The following is a 14,545-nucleotide window of genomic DNA, read 5'->3' on the forward strand; positions in this document are numbered from 1 at the left end:
TTTAAAAAATTAGGGAAGATATACCCATGAAACAAGAACAGAATGCTATAAAAAATTGAAGAACAAACAGACAAAAAGCTTTTGGAAATAAAAATCTTTAAAGCAAGATCAAGGTAGTTGAGATGTAGAGGAAAACTAAGGAAATAAAGTAATCTGCCTTTTAAGATGGACAAAACTGAAGCCTATTACTATGTTATAGATTTTTTTTGTCTTCATAAAAGTCTAAACACTAGAATTATTTCTAATACCCCAGAGAACTATGAGAGCACTGATGATCCCCCAAGGATGAGGGAGTGCTGAGGAGAAGTAAAAGATTTTATTTCTGTTTCTCAGGCTAGAGAGGAAAATTGCTGTCTCCCATCCCATGAGTTCTTGGTCAGAAAACCATGTGGCAAAAGGTGACAGGATTCTGTGTGTCATCTGTTAAAGAATAATTTTTACACAAGGATAAAATAATGACTCTCATACAAATATAAAATACACATGTGAAAAGTATTTTTTTCTAATACTGAGGGAACCAGCCAGATATTATAATTGGTTGAGAAGAGAACTCAAAGTACCACACCCTTTGTAGTGAGGAAAGGAAAGCTGAAATAACTTTGAAGGACAAAACTCGGCAAGTGAATTTTATTTGCCTTAGTTTTTAATACCTGAGTCTGAAAAGAAGCTAGGGAGTGTGTTAAAAATCTTAGTAATATGTGCTCAGTTTTGAGCTTTTTTCGCTTTTCTCTTTGTTTACTGATTGATGACTTTGCCTACGACATGAAGGGTTATTCTTTACTTTAAGAATAATCCACCTAGACAGCAAAACTTCTGTGCTTTAGAACAATGTTCTGTGCTTCGTGTTGACATTAATATAACTTTTATTATTTAAGTGCCTCCCTTCAAAGATTCCTCACTTATGATAGAGCTATGGCCCTTTTTAATTGTGTTAGTTTGTGTTTATTTTTAAATACTTTATTGCTACTTTGGTTAAATAGGTAACCAAGGGCTCTATCACAAGCACCCACCAGCTCGTCTTGACTGAATATCCAAAGCTTCTCTGGTAACGTTTTTAACTTCTGTGCTTCCCAGAAAACGGGCTGGCCCTTGAAGAATTCTTCTTCAGCTGCTTCCTTTTACATCCTGATTTCTATTTTTTTCTGGTTCCACACAGCTCCTTTCAGGGACCCAACACCAGGAAGTACACTTCCAATTGCCCAAGGTATTGCCTTAGCCAAACGAAACCAATGCTGAAGATTTTCCCTTCCCCTAACTCCTCTATCAAAACCCACCTGCCCTGGGCTTCCTTCTCTAGAGTTCCTGTTATCTCTTAATCTGATGAACTCTTCTATGGTTAGGAATTACTAATGTCCTTTCCTAGATATCATTTGCATTTTATTTTATTTTTTTAAAGATTTTTATTTATTTATTCGACAGAGATAGAGACAGCCAGCGAGAGAGGGAACACAAGCAGGGGGAGTGGGAGAGGAAGAAGCAGACTCATAGCGGAGGAGCCTGATGTGGGGCTCGATCCCATAACACGGGGATCACGCCCTGAGCCGAAGGCAGACGCTTTAACCGCTGTGCCACCCAGGCGCCCCTCATTTACATTTTAGCAGAAGAAAGCACTACAATGTATTTAAATACTATATTTAAATGCTAATTGTATTTAAATTTTTGCTCTACCTGCATCAGCAGGCATGATTTATTCCTAGACTTAAGAAGCTTATATTTTATTAAATTAAGTCAATGTGGTAAGTGCTATAGTAAAGTTGTATATAAAAAGTCCCAGAAGCCCTCACCTTTATGTTCAAATGATTTTTAAGAAGGGTGTCAAGATGATTGAATGGGAAAAAGAATAGTCTTTTCAACAAATGGTACTGGGACAACTGAATAGTTACATGTTAAGAACAAAAAAACAAAAACAAAAAAAACCAAAGTTGGGCCTCTCTCACACACCATATGCAGAAAGTAACTGAAAATGTACCAAAGATCTAAATGAAAGAGTTAACTAGAAAACTCAGAAGAAAGCATTAGAATAAGCCTTCATTACTTGGGTTAAGCAATGGTTTCCTAGCTACAATACCCCAAGCATAAGCAACCAAATTAAAAATAAATAAGTCGATCTTCATCAAAATTATTAAAAACTTCTGGCTTCAAAGAACACCAGCAAGAAAGTGAAAACAGCACACAGAATGGAAGCAAATATTTGCAAATCAAATATATGATAAGAGACTAATATCCAGAATATGTAGACTCCAGAATAGAAATTTTTCCTAAGAAGACATACAAATGGCTAATAAGCATATAAAAAGATATTCAACTTCCTTAATCGTTAGAGAAATGCAAATCAAAATCACAACGAGATACTTCATCATGCAAATTAGGGTGGTATAATTAAAAGGACAGACAATAACAACTGTTGAGAAGGGTGTAGAAAAATTGAAACCATACACTGCTGGTGAGAATGTAAAATGGTAACAGCACTTTGAAAAACACTTTGGTAGTTCCTCGAAATGTTAAACATAGAGTTAGGACCCTGACATTGCACTACTGGGTCTATACCCAAGAGAATTGAAAACATCTCCATATAAAAACTTGTACATGAATGTTCATACCAGCTTGTTCATAATAGCCAAAAAGTGGAAACAACCTACATGTCTATCAATTGATGAATAAACAAAATGTCGCATATCTGTGTAGTGGAATATTATTTGACCATAAAAAGGAATGGCATACTGATAGATGCTGCAACATGAATAAACCGTAAAAATATTATACTAAGTGAAAGAAGTCAGTCACAAAAGTATAATGCATGATTCTGTTTACATAAAATATCCAGAACAGGCAAAACCATAGAGACAGAAGTAGATGAGTGGTTCGCCGCTCTCAGGAGCTGAGAGGAGTGAGGGAGTGACTGCTAATGGGTACAGGGCTTCTTCTACGGGTGATGAAATGTTCAGAAATCAGATTGTGCTGATGGCTGCATAACTCAGAATATTCTAGAAGCCACTGAACTGTATGCTTTAAATGAGTGAATTTTATGGTTTGTGAAATGTATCTCAATATATCTCAATATATCTGTATATGAAAAAGTCCCAGGAATGTGGAGTAAATTTGAAGAGAAGGGAAATCTTTATGAAGACAATGACTTTTGACCTATGCATTAAAGGGAGAGGAGTAGTTTTCTGCATAAAGTAAAAGGACTTTTCAGCCAAAGAGAAAAGCAAGGGACTGTAAACTGCATGGTACAGTTGACCCTTGAACAATAGTGGTTTGAACTGTGTGGGTCCTCTTATACCTGGACTTTTCAATAAGTACAGTACAGAACTGTAAAGGTGTTTTCTCTTCCTTATGGTTTTCTTAATAACATTTTCTTTTGCCTACCTTTATTGTAAAAATACAGTATATAATACATATAACATAAATAAAATGTGTTTATTGACTGTTATCAGTAAGGTTTCAGTAGACTATTAATAGTTAAGTTTTGGGGGAGTCAAAAGTTATGCATGGATTTTCAACAGCTCAGGGGTCAGTGCCCTAACCCCCGCCATGTTGTTGTTCAAGGGTCAACTAAAAGGTTTGTGGGAAGTAAGATTAGAAAGGAGGGTGTGTCCCTGGGTGGCGCAGTTGGTGAAGCCTCCGACTCCTGGTTTTGGCTCAGGTCATGATCTCAGGGTCATGAGATCAAGCCCCATGTCTGGCTCCACACTCAGTGAGGAGTCTGCTTGAGATTCTCTCCCTCTCCCTCTGCCCCTCCAGCTCATGCTCTCTCTCTCTCTCTCTCTAATAAATAAATATATCTTAAAAAAAAAAAAAAGGGAAGGAGGGCCTGGATTAGCCAGTCTCAGCAGGAAAGAGAAGGAGTGACCAAAAGGGGTAATTAAAGAGAATGTGTTGAAGAGATTGACCACAGAGGTGTGTGTGTGGACAGAGATAAAAGAATCCAAAGGGGGTGATGAAGCTCACCTCAGACCAGCAGGAAGTTGTTATAGTCCCTAAGCCCAAGGGTCCCGTGGAGGGGAAAATGACCAGAACTTGGTGAGACTCACAGTGATAGGAAAGAATCAAATTGATTTGGACGCTAGGGAGAGGAACGCAGCCAGTGCCAAACCGTAGAGGAAAGAAGCCCAAGGGCGGGGCAGGGGTGGAATACTGTGCTTGCTGTCTTTCCCACCCTCCAGTCTCCTGCCAGCTGACCCACAAGGCGGAGCACAGAACCTGTTGACAGGGTGCATACAGGTCAGCCTCCTGGGGTGGAGAGCCGGGCCAAGTGTGAGGAGTGAGTCTGGAGAGCAGGCAGCTCAGGGCCAGATCATAAAAGACTTGTGCGCCTTGCCAAGCAGTCTGGACTTTGTCCTGGAGACAGGAGGAAACCATAAAAAGGTTTGAGTAGAGAAGTGACTGCAATGTGATCGTTTAGACGGGGAGAGCCTAAAACTGGTTCTCAAAGTGTGGTACCCAGGCAAGCAGCATCCGCATCACTGGGAACTTGTCAGAAATGCAAATTCTTGGGTCCCCTCACTAAATTATGGGACTGGGACCCAGCAATCTGTGTTTTAATAAGCATCTTCAGGTGTGATTCTGATGTGTGCCAAAGTTGGAGAACCACTGGCCTAGAACACTATTCCTGAGTCACGTGCTCAGCAGAATTACTGGAAAAAATATATATGTGTAGTAGATATGCATAGAAATAGTCTGGAGGGTTATACTTCAAAATATTAATAATTCTTACCTCTAGGTGGTAAAATTACATGGGTTTTGCTTTCTTCTTTTATTTGTATTTTTAATGAATTTTCATAATGCACATGCCTTTTGAGATAAGAAATATAAGTTATTTAAAAGAGAAGGCAGTGCTCACTTTGGCAGCTTACACTAAAATTAGAACGACACAGAGATTAGCGCCGCCCTTGCACGAGGAAGACATGCAAATTCATCAAATGTTCCATATTTTTGAAAAATAATTAAAAAACAGAAGACAGAAAATTTAATGAAAATGTGTTATTACTTAAACACAATTTTAAAAATACATATATATAACTAAATTATTGTAAACAAAGTTAAAAGAGATGTCAAGCTGAGAATTTGTAAATTGTATGACAGTAGGTTAAAAAAAAAAGAATATCCCAATATAAAAGTTGGCTAAACCATTGTCCAAAAAAGAAGAAATATGAATAAGAATGTGAATTTTTAAAAATGTAGATATGAATTTTAAAAAATTAACATTGCCAATAATTGAAGAAATGAAAAACTAAAACAAGGCACACTTTTTGCTTATCTGATTGGCAAAGATGGAGTAATCCAGAGTTTTGCAAGAGTGTGGAAAATGAATATTTTATCATGGTTTCAATAAGAATATAAAGAGTTACAAAATTCTTAAATGGAAATTTCAAAATACCTTCTGAAAGCCTTAAAATACAGTTTTTGATCAGATAGGAATTTTTCCTGAGAATGTAATCAGATAATTGTCCATAGTGTATGTTTACTTAATAAACATTGAAAAGATGCTTAACTGTACTACTAATCTGAGAAACTTGATTGAAAACAATAAGTTGTATTTCATCCATGACACTGTCAAAGCTTAACATTTTTTCCAAAGTCAAGCATTGTCAAGGTTCTAAAAATACAGATATGTATCATTGATTGGAAGATAACGAGGCATATCTTTGGAAGGCAAATTGGACACCATCTATTAAAAAAAACACTATGCTTACTCCGACCCAATGACTGTACCTTTGGTGTCTAACCTAGAGAAAAAGATACACATCCACAAAGAGAGAGAAATACCCACAAACATGTTCACATACTATTTGTAACAGACCCCCCCCAAAAGAGGAAGAGCAGCCTAAATTTCCAAACATAAGGAACAGATAAGTAAGAGATAGTAACATCATAATAGAAAGGAATGAATTAGATTTCTGTAGAACTGCACAGGAACAGATTATCAAAAATGTTACTGAATGAAAAAGCAAACTATGGAATGATACATGCAGAACAATACTGTTTGTGTAAAACAACATAAGACTTTACTAAATGTCTTTAATACATATATGGTATATGTGTATTATGTGTAAAAATGGATTACTCATCATAGTTATTTTCTCTGCTGAGAAAGGACGGGACCAATTTAGAAGACAGTCATCAAAGGGAGTTTTCATTTTCCTTGAAACAGTCTCATCTCTCTCTTTTTTAAGAAGAACATTCATATACTTTAAAAATATTTGTATACATGGAAAAGCTGGGATAATGTGTTGAAACATTAATAGTAATCAATTTGGGGTAGTGGGAAATGGGTATTAGTTTCTGCTTTTTATGTTTTATTTATTAAAAACTCAAGCTCTTCCCCAAAAGAGATGTATATAAAGAATCTTTACCATAGCTTTGTTGAAGAAGAAGAGGAAGAAGGAAGAAGAGGAGGAGGGAGAGGAGGAGAAGAAGAAAGAAAGAAGGGTGAAAGGAAGGAAGGAAGGAAGGAAGGAAGGAAGGAAGGAAGGAAGGGAGGAAGGGAAGGAAAAAAGAGAAAAAAAATCTGACAGGCTCTATAGCATATGATTCTGGCTGCTAGGGGTTGGGGGAAGGAGGGACGTGTCGGAAGAGCACAGAGGATTTTTAGGGCAGTGAAACCACGCTGTATGGTATTTTCATAGCGGCTATGTGTCATGTTATATGTGTTCAAACCCACAGCACGTATGACACCAAGTGTGAATCCTAATGTAAACTCGGGACTTCGGGTGATAATGACGTGTCAGTGTAGGTTCACCAATTGTAACGAATGTACCGCTCCGGTGAGGGATGTGGATAATGGGGAGGCTGTGCATGTGTGGGGGCAAGGGGTATATGGGATATCTCTGTACCTTCCTCTCGGTTTTGCTGTGAACCTAAAACAACGCTAAAAAAATAAAGTATTAAAAAAAAACAACTTAAAAGTTACAACATAGAGGGTTGATGAAATTATGGTGTACTGAAGAAGAAAGGTATGATATAGCCTTCCTTTGGTAGAAGAAACTATCATTAAAAACAATAAAAATATGAAGACATTTTTATAGGAAAGTATAAGATTAAAGTTTTTAAAAAGGCAGGTGCAAACAGAATTAATGTTAGGAATCCATTCTATGAAAGAGAAATGAACAGTTCTGAAAGATGGGTCTATGGCAAAGTGTCTTATAGTTTATCTGTATTTTCTCCCTTATCTGAAGAGAGCCTTATTAATTAAAAAATAAAACTGATAAAAGAAAAAGAATCTAGCAAGGATAGGGAGGAAAGATAAGTGAATGACATGCCTCGTATTGCCCTAGGTGATACTTGATTTTCATCTGGCTTCAATACCTCCCTTTTGTTATCTTAAAAAAAAACCACACAACCGTCCAGCAGCTTCTTTTCCCTAAAAGACATGGGAACCCCTCTGATGGGCAAAAAGGATTTGAAACATAATTTCAAATGAAAATGTAAATGATTTACTGCATTGCCTCCTAATGGGGGATAGCTGAAGACACAGCAATGCGTTCCATGAATAGGAACCGGGGTTCCAGTAGCCGCCAGTACTTCTAAACCAGAGAGAGCCAAGCTACCTCGCTCAGAATTACCTGGAGGGCCTCTTGAAAAGGAAGTTTCACACGAGGGCTGACGCTTGGGGCAAGAGGCCCGGGCACCGCAGAAATAAACACTCTGGAAGATTTCCTATGTGCTCTCGAATTCAAAAACCTTTGCCAGAGACTAATCACCGAATCATTGGGATTTTTCAGAAACCTGGATTCTTCATTAAAGGGCCAGTCCTAACACCTGAGGTGAGGATAGCACAAGCAGTGTCTTTGAGCTGGCTTTGAGGAGTCCCAACACCAGAGGGGTAGAAGCTGTTGTTACCAGCTACACTCCCCCAGTGGCAGAGCCTTGGCATTATACAGATGGCCAGAGCCAGAAGGAAATGCTTTCAGAAGGAATTCCCTTTACGTAGCCCCGATAGGAGAGAGAGTATGGGTGAGGGAATTCCTCTCAATCCAAAGCCCAGAGGAACAGCGCGGACAGCCAGGGCCAGGCCTAGCACGTAGGTGATGAGTCGGTAAGGACGTAAATCAAACCTCCCAGAATGCAGGGAATTCTTCTGATGCATCACAAAGAAAGTCTGCTTCTGACAAAGGACCGTCTTCAGTCCCTAAGTGCCTCAGGATGATAACAAGCCTTGCTAAATATTCCTCGGAAAACTCTAAAAATGATTTGCCCTATCCCTTTCCTGCCTCCAACCAATTTCTGACTGTAGGATATAGAGACAGAACAGGACAGCAAAACCTCTCCTCCCCAGTAAATGTGAGTTTTAGCACACATGCATGCAGCACTCTCCTGAGCGGAATGTTCTAGACCTCTGCTGTTGCCTATGTCACCACTGGCCACATGTGGCTATTGAGCACTTGCAGCGTGGCTGGTATGAACCGAGATGTGCTGTAGGTGTAAAATACATAGATTTTGAAGACAGTATAAAACAAAGACTGTAAATTACTAAATTTTTATTTGATTACATGTTGAAAAGGTATTTGGTTAAATAAAATGTATTACTACAATTGCTTTCTCCTGTTTCTTCATACTTGTTTTTTAATGTGGCTACTAGAACACCTTCAAGTATATATGGGACTTGTATTTCCATCAGACAGTTCCTGAGAATGAAAAAGTAGGCAGGTGCTGCCGAGCCAAACCTGTAAGTGGGAGGTGGGTCCTCTATTGCGTTTGCACCCAGCCCAACCAGAAGCACAGCTTCCATTTCAAACACGGCTCTCTCTGAACTTCTCTCCAATCGCAGAGATTTCTCTGCTTTCCTTTGGTGACGTTCCTCGGGGCAAAATGAGAGATGCACTCTTCTTTTCACTTTCTTCATCTCTCAGTTCCTCAAGGTCAGGCGCCATGGTGCCTTCTGTGTTTTGCATGGCTCTGCACCTACTGTGAATGCAAGATGAAGATCTGACCCACAGTGATCACCCTCCGTGCAAACTCCCGTCTGTTGTTCACACCTCATGTGTGTTCATCACCACTTGCGGGTGTTCATTACCACTCGGGTTTATAGACGAACAACCACAGCTAACTGATGAGCATTTATTGTTCATGAGTAAAAGCTGATTGAGAGATGATCGTAGCATTCTAGATAACTCTGAACAATAGATCAACAGGGAATTCAAGCCCCAGAAGACACCTGTTTTGTGCAAAGCATAGGGGAGTAAGTCTACACTTAACCAGGAAAAAAAGAAGCAATGAGATTAGAATTGTGCATAAAGTATGCGTTCAGTAACCACAGCAGGAGGACTTTGGTCTGAGAGGGAATAGCTGGTAGAAGGGATTGTAGATGTGCGTGAAGGTTTTAGAGCTGATTAAGACATGTCTCCTAAGCTGGGCAGAGCTACAGTCTGTTGCAGCTCTTTGTGTGTTTAATTACACACTGAGCTCTTCTTACGAGATGCTGAATAGCGTGTGCAAGTGTGCATACAGGTACTCCCTCACACGGTGTATGCACACGCACCCACAGACACACGCACACACATTCGCTCACACGCTTCGCCTCACGCCATCCCCCTTCTACGGCTAAAAGCTCCACAGTTCCCATAAAAACCCCTCATGGGAAACGAGGAGCTTTTCAAATATGAATCTGAAAAAATTTAGAGGATTATAATGTTTAATCTTAAAACATTTGTTATTCTGCGGCTGGTTGTACCAGTGGGCAATTACCAAAACAAGGATTAACGAAAATCCGACTTTGGCCAGTTCTGGAAAATCTGTGGGTCAAAGGGAGGAGTTTGTGAAAATCACAAACACATTTTAAAGGATTAAGCAACTCTCTTGCAGTATTTCTGTGGGACCTGCCCCATTCCCTCCTATTCCAATACTCTCCCCCCAGCCCCCCACCCCTGCAACCCTACTCTGACTTGGTTTTCATATTGTTTTTAAATGTTGCAACCTAGTGCCAACTAGAGATAACCTGTGTTTGCAAGATTCATTTCTAAAAATTAAAATGTTTCTAGAAAATTAGGAGCTATCAGTCATTCACATGTTTGTGTGAACTTGTTCAATGACACCTGAGACCAGCTGTGTTGGAAAAATAGATGGAGGGGCTCTGACTGAGGGGAGGAGAGGGCAAGTAATCTGTGGAACTTGGAGCGCTTTCGGAATTCAGACAGACATTGGAAGGTACCACGGTGGAGAACACTGAGTGCCTCGAGAAAATGCAAGCCCGGTGAGAAGGTACACCAGCTACTGAAAGAGCAAAGCCCAAAGCGAGGTGAGGAAATGGATAAGGACATGGTTCACCTGGTTCAGATTCTCCTAGGGCACGATTCATGGGCTCAGGAGAAGGAAGAGGAATGCTCTTTCCTGTCTTCCGTCCTCTGTATTCCTGCAAAGACTGTCCCCTTCCCCCCACATTCAGACTTCAGGCTAGCAAGATTAATGCTGTAACTAACTCTATTCTGTGGTGCATTTGCTTTTTTGGTCTAGCCTGGGAACCTGATCACCATTTAAAACATTGTTTTTTTTTTTTTTAAGAAAAAACAAGCATTCTTGATTGCAAGCAGGTGAAATGGGCACAAATGGGACTTTGGGGACAACATAATTCTGAAGATATAAGCTACCCATATATATAGTTTGGATAATAGCCTCATGCTTCTAATAAGGTCATCTTTATCCTCTTGAGATCATTAATCTATGATCCCGTAATAAAAAAGTAATTTTTAATGAAAAAATCATTTCATAAAAAACCTCATTATCTTCTTAAGATCATTTTTATCATTATTCTGCAGACCGGTGAAAAAGTTTTTAAGAACGGCTTGTAGGGCCCTGTTCTGAGCTCCTGCAGCCTCAGTACTAGTGGGGTTTCTCCAGAATTCTCTCTGCATTCCATCTATGAGACCTACAACGCCAGGCTGACTGCCTCTCTTCCTGGTTCAGAACCACTCCCCTCTGCTAAGTCTACCACGTTTCTCTTTCCTGTTTGGGGGAAATGCTCAGTTCCCCGCACCCAGTAAGGAACCGGTCTTTTCTCGACTCACAGTCTGATGCCGCACTTCTGCCCAAGTTGAGTAAAATGACATATGTACTTCATTTCTGGAACTCCATAGCAGAATGAAGCCACAAGGGAAAAATACAGAGCTCTGCATAGCATTTTGAGGAAGGTTGTTCTGCTTTATTACAAATGCAGTGGGTGGAGGGTGCCGGTAAATGGCTGACGATTGGATCTGCCGGGGAAGCTCTAATCTGTAGCATTTGCAGATTTCTGTGACGTAACTCCTCCCACCATGACTGATTTCTCGCTATGCATGTGATGTCCCTGACTGGACAGGCCAGAGCGCAGCTGGATAGGGAGGTGCCCAGTATACCACGATGTGGTACTGGCACCACTCGTTCAGACGGAATCTCAAGATCACAGCTAACAGTTAAATGTGGTAACAATTAACACGTGATGAGTTTTGAGTATTTATCACCTTTGTTTTTAATATAATTTATTTAACTACAAGTTTATATGATTAAGTTTTTATTATGAACGATGTTTAGCAACTGGCTCACAGGGGCCCCTGGGTGGCTCCGTCAGTTAAGCATCAGACTCTTGATTTCCGCTCAGGCCATGATCTCAGGGTCATGAGATCCAGCCTCAGGTTGGATTCCACACTCAGATTCTGCTTGAGATTCTCTCCACACCCGTGTTCTCTCTCTCTCTTTCTCTCTCTCAAAAAGCAAAACAAAACCAAACCAACTGGCTCACAGAATCCTTGAAATCTAACGATGGGTTTTGGTGAGGCGGTGCCATGGGGCTTCGGTGAGCCACTGATGGAGAGCTACCGTGAGCAGGAGACGCTTTGCCTACGCATTTTAAGTAGGGATAGGTATGGTGAAAAGTCTGCCCAAGATGATGGCTGAAGGGATCTGCCACTAGAGTTTTAGGGATATAATCAAACACACTGAAAATCATATATTCATCTGAGACATCTGGGTTTTCTTTGGAGGTTCCCATCCTAGTGTTGACCTTACTCAAAGCTCTTCACCTTGCAAATTCTAGTGGGCTCCTAGCCAGAGGTGGTCTAGCTTCCAGCACAGTTAACTTTCATGCGTAAGTCAAGAGGGGGACGACCCTGTTATTCAGAATCACTGTTACACGTGAGTGAAAAGTAATGAGGTTATATTTTACTTGCTTTAACTATGTTTAGATTTAAATGAGTATAATTTCCTAAAACAATAACATAAATCCCAGAGAAGAAAACCTGTCACTTGCAGGAAAGCAAAGCCAGAATAAAGCATTTCAATATCTCCTTTTCCACTTTAGCTGGGTGGTTAGACTTCTGACAACCCAAAATATTATTTTAGGAGCTTGAGACACAGGGAGAGGGCATAGACAACCCAAGAGAAAAGGTTACAATCACAGTTTGGTGAAGAGAAAACACTCTCACAAAGATAATATGCCATGACATATTGTATTGAAGGGTGGCTTTCCATGAGAAATTCCACATCACAAGGTTCTCATGTAATGCAGGACTAAAGTCGCCCCTAATCTCCAAATCCAGTGTCTAAGTGCTAGCATAACCTGCTGTGAAACAAAGCACTTACATAAATCCTACATGCTGTAATATTTCAGCTACAAAGCAAGTTATATCTGCCAGGATAATTCCCAACGAGGAAAGTTACAGAAAAAGTAAGTAGAGTTCTCTCCCTCCACAGAACACCCAGCCCAACTTTTATGTGTAGATGAGGTTTTGCCACATGGAGACTGACCATTTTGGGGTTAAAGAGCCCATGCAGAGATTGGATGTTTAAAAGAAAAAGAAAATGAAAATTATGTGACACACTCAGTAGGGGATATTTTGAGAGCTAACTTGGGATGGTTTATCTAAAATGCATGGCCAGGGAACTTTTACCAGTGGAAGGTCAGTAGAGTCTTCACATGAGAATTCCTGATCCAGAGTGACAGGACTGTGTACCTGGAGGCAAGACTTCAACCTTCAAAACCAGAAACAGTCAGCATCAAGACGGCCATGCAATGCAGGAAGTACTTGGCATTTTCTGTTTGTTAGTCTTGATAAGTTTCAGGTTGCTATCTTCAGTTTTTAGATCCTATCTTTATTTCCTAATCAGATGTTCAACTGCTTTACATTTATGTAGCTATAATGTGACGGTGTGTAATACTGCTGAGATCAACAAAGCCAATTTTCTCTTGTTTGGGTTCACGTTGTGTTCTGGGTTGCATTTTGTCCCACTCCCACCTCACCCCCAAATTCTTACACTGAAATCCTAAACCCCCAGTACCTTAGGGTGTGACCTTATTTGGAAACAGAAACTTTACAGAGATAATCAAGCTAAAGAGAGGTCATTAAAGTGGGCCCTAATCCAGTATGCCTGGAGTCTTTATAAAAAGGGGAAATTTGGACAGAGAGACAGATACACATGGAGGGAAGACTATGTGAAGAGACATAGGGAATGAACGGCCAATTGCAAGTCAAGGAGAAAGGCCTAGAACAGATCTTCCCTCATAGCCCTTAGAAGGAACCGTCAGCCCACACCTTGATTTTGGACTTCTAGCCTCCAGAACTGTGACACAATAAATTTTTGTTATTCAAGCCACCCAGTGCATGGTACTCTGTTATGCATCTCTTGCAAATGAACACACCTAGTGTATTGTAGAGGGCCAGATAACTACGGACGACAGAAGGTGCTTCCTTTCCCCTCAGACATTCATTCTATCTGAAAGTTCCTTCGGCTACCTCATTGGCATTATTAGACTTCATCTCTACCAGTCTAAGTTCCTTTGAGGACATGATTCAGTTCTCTCAGCGAATACCAGACCTGAGCTAATAGAAAACATCAACGGTAACATCTACAGATAATAAAAACAAGTATCTGGGAAATTTGGCAATACACATCAAAAGCATGAAAAGCCTTTATGTCCACCTGTGTTGTATTTCTACCTCTAAAGACGTACTCATTGGTGGGCACAAAAATTGAAGTAGGAGGTACATCAGAGTTATTTTTAATACCAAAAGATTGGAAGTGGCTTATTGCACAATAGATGATTGATTAAATAAAAGATGGTTATCTTGACATAATAAAATACCACATAGCCATTAAAATGCAGATGTAAAAAAATTGTGCTGACATAGAAAGTTCCCAAGATAGATTTTCAAATAAAATAAGCCAATTATAAAATAAAATGATCCCAGGTTTGAAAGAGGAGGGCAGGGGAAGAAATATTAATACTTGTCTCTGGTTTATAGACTTATGCTGATTTTATTGTCTTAAGTAGCAGTTTTTTTCTAAATTCTCTACAAAAAAAAAAAACCATGAATTCCTCTTATAATTAGAAAAAAAAAACCCTTGGGTATAAGGATTCATAAAATATTTTTTTTTAAAGATTTTATTTATTTATTTGACAGAGATAGAGAAAGTCAGCGAGAGAGGGAACACAAGCAGGGGGAGTGGGAGAGGAAGAAGCAGGCTCATAGCGGAGGAGACTGATGTGGGGCTCGATCCCATAACGCCGGGATCACGCCCTGAGCCAAAGGCAGGCGCTTAACTGCTGTGCCACCCAGGCGCCCCCATAAAATAA

At 39.9% G+C, this 14,545-nt stretch overlaps 1 pseudogene; it reads left to right on the forward strand.

Moving 5' to 3' along the window:
- The first annotated feature begins 4,837 nt into the window (after positions 1-4,837).
- On the forward strand, positions 4,838-4,937 carry LOC123800755 (U6 spliceosomal RNA; annotated as a pseudogene).
- The last annotated feature ends 9,608 nt before the right edge of the window (positions 4,938-14,545 follow it).

Source organism: Ursus americanus, chromosome 26, assembly GCF_024610735.1.
Source record: "Ursus americanus isolate L20-20 chromosome 26, mUrsAme1.1.p, whole genome shotgun sequence".
Classification (NCBI taxonomy): domain Eukaryota; kingdom Metazoa; phylum Chordata; class Mammalia; order Carnivora; family Ursidae; genus Ursus; species Ursus americanus.